The sequence below is a fragment of the Triticum aestivum genome, chromosome 4B (assembly GCF_018294505.1).
Source record: "Triticum aestivum cultivar Chinese Spring chromosome 4B, IWGSC CS RefSeq v2.1, whole genome shotgun sequence".
Lineage (NCBI taxonomy): Eukaryota > Viridiplantae > Streptophyta > Magnoliopsida > Poales > Poaceae > Triticum > Triticum aestivum.
In genome coordinates, this window is record NC_057804.1 from 579,589,079 (window position 1) to 579,595,211 (window position 6,133).

The 6,133-nt window shown below is 51.8% G+C and overlaps 1 pseudogene; it reads left to right on the plus strand.

Annotated features, from left to right (window-relative positions):
* Positions 1 to 1,890: 1,890 nt before the first annotated feature.
* Positions 1,891 to 3,589, plus strand: LOC123089258 (malonyl-CoA:anthocyanidin 5-O-glucoside-6''-O-malonyltransferase-like; annotated as a pseudogene).
* Positions 3,590 to 6,133: the final 2,544 nt, after the last annotated feature.

The window sequence follows — 6,133 nt, forward strand, 5'->3', positions numbered from 1 at the left end:
GGTCCAAACCAAAGATGTAAAAATCTGAAAACGGCCGCGCGACTGCTGCCAGCCACTGTTCAGCCGCGGTTGTCGCGGAGTGAGGAGTGGGGCTCGTCTTCTCAATGACATCTTCTTCATCCTCAAGCACCGCACTCTTCTGCTTCAATGATTCAAAAGTCTCTCTAGTTTTCCACTTCTCCTCATCCTTGAGCTCTTTGTAGCAATGATGAAAAGTGAAAGCTTTTCCTTTCCTTTTCTTCTTCTCGCCTTTCATGTTTCCCTCTCGAAACAATCCTTGTGCAATCATTTTCTACAATAAAACAAGCAACACATCATCATCAACATGTGGAACAAAGAGGAAATGTTTGACAAAGCACGCACGAAGAGGGAATATTTACCAAGTCACTTTCACTGCAACCAATTGGGTTCATGCGAGCAACGTTTGACAAGCAACCGGACCACTTTTGGCATTCGGCGTTGATGGTGGACCAACGTTGGTGTAGAGAGTCGCTCGAACGGAAGTGACCACTTGTGTTGCGCTCATCGAAGTACTCCTTGATGTGTTGCCAATAGGTGTTTACCGTTTGGTCGCTTCCAACGCTTGCATCTTGAGAGATTTTCTTCCAAGCGGTGCATATCAACACATCCTCCGTGGTGGTATAATTTCCACTTCTTCCCTTGACAACAAAGCCATAATCGTCCACATCAAGATTGTCATCATCATATTGGGTTTCATATTCTTGTGACGCATACATGTAATCATCAATTGCCACATTTGTCGCGTGCATGAAAGCTTCATCATCAAGACTACAATTGGACGCACAAACAATCAGGAACACATACAATTTGAAACAACAAATGAGAGCACAACCGGAAAATTTATACCTTTGCGACGTTTCGTCAAACATGTTGCAGGCGGTGGCCGTCGGCGTGGCCACATCTTCCTCCACGGCCGGCGGTGGCAGCAGGGGAGGTTGAGGAATGGATGTGTGGCTGCTGGAGGAGGTTGCCGGCCACATCGGCTGCGAGTCGTCGCCCCGAGCCGCCGCGGCCGCCTTGGAGACCTTCACCGGCCGCGTAGAACTGTCGGTCGGGTTGCGGCTGCGGTTGGCCACCCGTTTTCCGCCACCTCGTCCCTTCTCCGGCTTCGCCGCCGGTGCGGTGGCCACCGGCCGGGGCGACGCTAATCCGGGCCGGCGGGCGGGGGGCGGCGGCATGGCAGCGGTTGCGGGCGAGATGGCAGCAGCGGCGGCCACGTGGGTCAGCCCACCGACTGCGGCAGCGGCGGAGAAGGCGGCGGGATTGTCGCCTTCGGCCATGGTGGCGGCGGGCAGGCGGGTCGCGGGCGGGCAGACGGGCGCGGGCGGGCAGGAAAGGAAATGAAGTGGTGGTTGGGCGTTCACAACGGGCGGCGGCTGGTTTTGGACCAAATGCATCTCTGATGTAAATTTGCACCGCAAGGTGTTGTATTTTACATCACGAGAAGGCCGCGGTTCAATTTTTTGTACATATGAACCGTCTGCTGGAGCAGCGTTTTTTCCTTAGACGGTCTAAAAGTTAGGTATATTTACATTTGGACCCTCTATTTAAGATGCTCTAAAGGACCCAAAAGAGTTTATATCAGCCAGCAGTACATGAACAGAAGTCGGGTCCTTTTCACACAGTGAGATGAACTGCTGGCTGACCGTGATGGTTGCTACCTCTTCATGCGGATGCATGCATGGCCATTGAAACGAGCGGCCGAAGAGAGCACACAGGTAGAGTGGAGCACCCAACAAACCACCACGTGCTTTGCTACACTACCTAATCTACCACGCTCCTCGCTACCTATCTACCTCCTGCGCCAAAACGGCAGTATATATGACATGTAGTACGTGTGAAAGATATAGACTCATCGACACCCGGCAAAGTTTCGCCGATCGATCCACGAAAATGGGCGCCAACAGCCACCTCCGCGTCCTGGACGCCGGCGTCGTCAGGCCTTCCGACCTCCACCTCCCGCTCACCTTCTTCGACGTCAAATGGCTCCGCCCGCCGCCCGTCCAGCGACTCTTCCTCTACCGCCTCCCCCACAACCACGACACCACCCGCCTCATGTCCGACCTCAAGGCCTCCCTCTCCAAGGCCCTCACCTTCTTCTACCCGCTCGCCGGCCACGTTCGTCTCGCCCCGAACAGCAGCAACCGCTACGAACTCTTCTACCAGCCTGGCGATGGCGTTGCCTTCACCGTCGCCGAGTACGACGCCGACGTCGAGCATGACCTTGCCCGCGCCGAGCCCGTCCAGGTGGCCAAGCTCGCGCCCCTCGTGCCGCCGCTGCCCAAGGGCCGTGCGGTGCTCGCTGTGCAGGCCACGGTGCTGCTCGGGGGGAGGGGCCTCGCTCTAGGTGTCACCTTGCACCACTCCGCCTGTGACGGCGCCAGCTCCACCCACTTCCTCCACACATGGGCCGCCCTCTGCGCCGGCGCTGCTGAAATGCTGCCGCCACCAGTCATCGACCGCACGCTCATCGCTGATCCCAGGGGGCTGTACGGCATCTACTCCAAAGGACTGCCGAGCGACGGCAGCGAGATCGAGTTCGTGAGCAGCAGCGTGTCCGCTGTCCCCGACGAGACGACGACCAGCTCCTCGGCACGTTCACACTGCCTCCGGAGCTCCTGCGTGGCATCAAGGACACGGTCGCCAGTGAGGCTGCCAGGCAGGGCGCGCCGCCTCCGAGATGCTCGTCGCTGCTCGCCGCCTTCAGTTTCATGTGGTCCTGCTACTGCCGAGCCAAACAGGAACAAAACCAAACTAAGACAACCTACTTCCTTTTCTCCGTTGATCACCGGGCACGGTTGAAGCCGCCCGTCCCTGACAGGTACTTGGGCAACTGCCTAGGTCCGGCCATCGCCGCCGCGCGCCATGACGAGCTTGCGGCTCCGGGAACGGAGGGCCTCTTTGCGGCGTTCATGGCGATCGCTAACGCCCTCCAGGAAGAGGTGGGCGAGGGGTCACAGGACAGGTGGGATGGGTGTGTTGAGCGGGTGAAGGAGGCGGCGAAGGTTGGTCTGTTCTCCGTCGCCGGTTCGCCGAGGTTCCGCGTGTATGGCATCGATTTCGGGTTTGGGCCGCCGGCGAAGGTTGACGTGGTGTCAGTGGCAAAGACCGGCGCGATGTCAATGGCGGAGGCACGTGACGGGCTTGGCGGCATCGAGGTAGGGATCTCACTGCCGACGAGCGGCATGGAGCATTTTCGACGTTGTTTTGACGATGCGACGCATGCCGTCGGCATGCAAGAACGGGTCTATATAGTTGATGGGGAGAGTCCATGTTCTAGTCCGGCACTCTTCTCGAACGGAATTCACCGCCATCTTCACCAATAGTTCATCATCTATACCTCATGATGAGGTGTGAGTAGTCCACCGCCTCTGGACAATAATTCGGTAGTAGTACAACTATTTATCTCTCTCTTTATGTTTCGGTGTTTAGATCACATGAACTTTCCTACACATTATAATTGTCTGTATGTGATTCTTAAAATGAATCATGGTATTTGATGAATAATTATTTTATGGTTGTGATTATCATGGTTGTATGAATTTTTTTATAAATGTATATTGCTATCGGTTTTATTAGCCTAATCATTGCCCATTTGGATTTTTTTGAGATAATTGGCCAATTTAGATGGACGGACGGTAGATGGAGTAGCGTGCATCAGACGAAGCGGACAACTATTTGCGAATTACTCTTCGTGACAGTAAGATATGAAAAATCATAGACGGATTTGCCTCACTATATAGACAAAAAGATTGCATAACTGTGAAAGTGGTTATGTCTTCGACTTTATGCCATCATGAAAATAGTGTGATAAAATGAAATTTTGGAAACCTTGGCATCACCTGAACATTTTTAAATACATGATGAACATTTTTATATACATGTGTAACATTTTTAAAAATGTTGTACATTTTCAAATACATGATGAATATATTTTAAATACATGTTTTGGACATTTTAATGAATACATGGTAAACATTTTCAAATACACATTGATCATTGTTTTGAATGTATGGAACTTTTTTTTTAAAAAATACACGGACATTTTTTCATTGTATTGCCATTTTAAAAAATGTCACAAACATATATTTGAATGGTACAAAAAAATATGTAAACATGTTTAAACAATGCCGAAAACATATTTGTTGAATGGTAGTGAAACATTTGTTCTAAACTACATTGTATAATAATTATTTTTTGGAAATTTTCATGAACACATTTTTGAAACGCGGGCGCCAAACCCATATGTTTGCTTTGGCAGGCTGGGCTGGCTTAAGTTTCGGCTTCAGTTTGTTTAGCCGAGTATGAAAAGGAGAAGGCCCTTCTCCCTCGCAACCAGAAAGCCCCACGGCAGTGAAGGAGAAGCCCTTCTCTTTCCGTCGCTCCCACGTCGGTCGCTCTTCGTCTCCTAATCCGCCCCCATGCACCGGGGAACGTTTTCGTTCTGCTACAACATTCGGAAGATATTGTGGTCCTTAATTAATATATAATAGACAACACCTTTTCCCTAAAAAAGAGTTATAAATTTGAAGTTCAACCCATTATCTAGGATAAGGAACCACCATGATCTGATCATTTTCTTAAAAAAAAGGAACCACCATCTACAAGAATCGCTAAGATATGCGTCTGAAAACGTTTGCTAGCTCCGCTTCGTTCGCGTCTGAAAACGGTGTTGACGCTCTTTTCTTTTCTTTTTTGAGAAAAATAACGGTGTTGATGCTCTTTTCTTTTCTTTTTTGAGAAAAATAACGGTGTTGACGCTCGGTGGAAACAGATCGGAAACGCGCGTGCGCCAAACCGTTATTTTTTTGAGAAAGATAACGGTATTTTGCTTGGGCTAGCTAGCTGGGCCGGCTTTAGTTTTGGTCTCGGTTTGCTGAGCCGAATATGAAAAGGGGAAGGCCCTTCTCCCTCCCTCAAAACGAGAAACCCCCCACGCACGGCGATGGATAAGCCCTTTCTCTCTCTGCCGCTCCAGCGTCAATCGCTCTCCTTCCGCGTCGCCGGCCGCTGGCGCTCTACCTACCCCGGCCCTCTACATGCCACCTCCAGCTTCGTCGCTAAACACGAACAGCTAGCGACCGCAGGACCTAGTTGTCCCCAAATCCGGTTCAATCTCTCTCGCACTCGACCGCCATAAGATTACCAGCTCAGGCTCACAGGCAAACACAGATCCGCCGACATAGCAGTAGAACGATGATTACGTTTAGATCCAATTCCAGAATCGCCGCCTGCTTGCATCCGCCCGCCACGCCGGAGTTGGACGCCGCCAATGGCCTCCCCGCCTGGATCCTCCTGGACACGAGGGTTTACTTCGCCGACCGCCACAACTTCACCACGGCCAGAGCTGAGACAAGCAAAGGTCACGCCATCCAGCTCTCCATCTGCTTCGCCCACCCGCCGGCCCTCTCCTATGTTTGCATCCACTGACCCGGCCTCCAGGATGCCGACTTCGCCGACGAGCCACGTGTTATCCGCTCAGAGAAGCAGTTCCTCCTCCTGCATCTGCCAATGAACTGGTCCACCAGGTTCGTGAAGCGGTCCAGTGAGTACTACATATATCAGGCCATTCCGGGGAAGCCGGCGCTCTCCCGGATTCCTCCGCTACCCGGTCGTAGTTACCTCCTGCCATATGACCTTGGCATTTACTGTTGTAACAATGGGGAATACATGCTGGCTGGTCTGTGCCCGAACTTTAACTCGGCATATGAACTGCACTTGTACTCTTCCGTGTCGAACGGTTGGACCATGAAACTAGCTAATTTGGAGAGACCACCGCTTGACGAGCATCGGCCTGCCGCGTAGCACAAGGTGATCCTGCTTGGAGGAAGCCTGCTAGGCTGGGTCGATCTTTGGAAGGGTATGATGGTGTGCGATGTGCTCTCTAATGATCAATATGTGCCGCAGTGGTTCATCCCACTTCCTAACCCGATGCCTGGGAACGAAGCTGACGCCGCCGACCATCAGTGCACATGGATGTTTCGGGATGTCACTTGCACTGATGGATTGCTCAAGCTTATCAAAATCGGACATTTTCAAATACCTGATGCGGTTGAAGAAAGCGTCGTGCCATGTGATCCGGATAGAACCTATGATGAATGGTGCTTTGTGA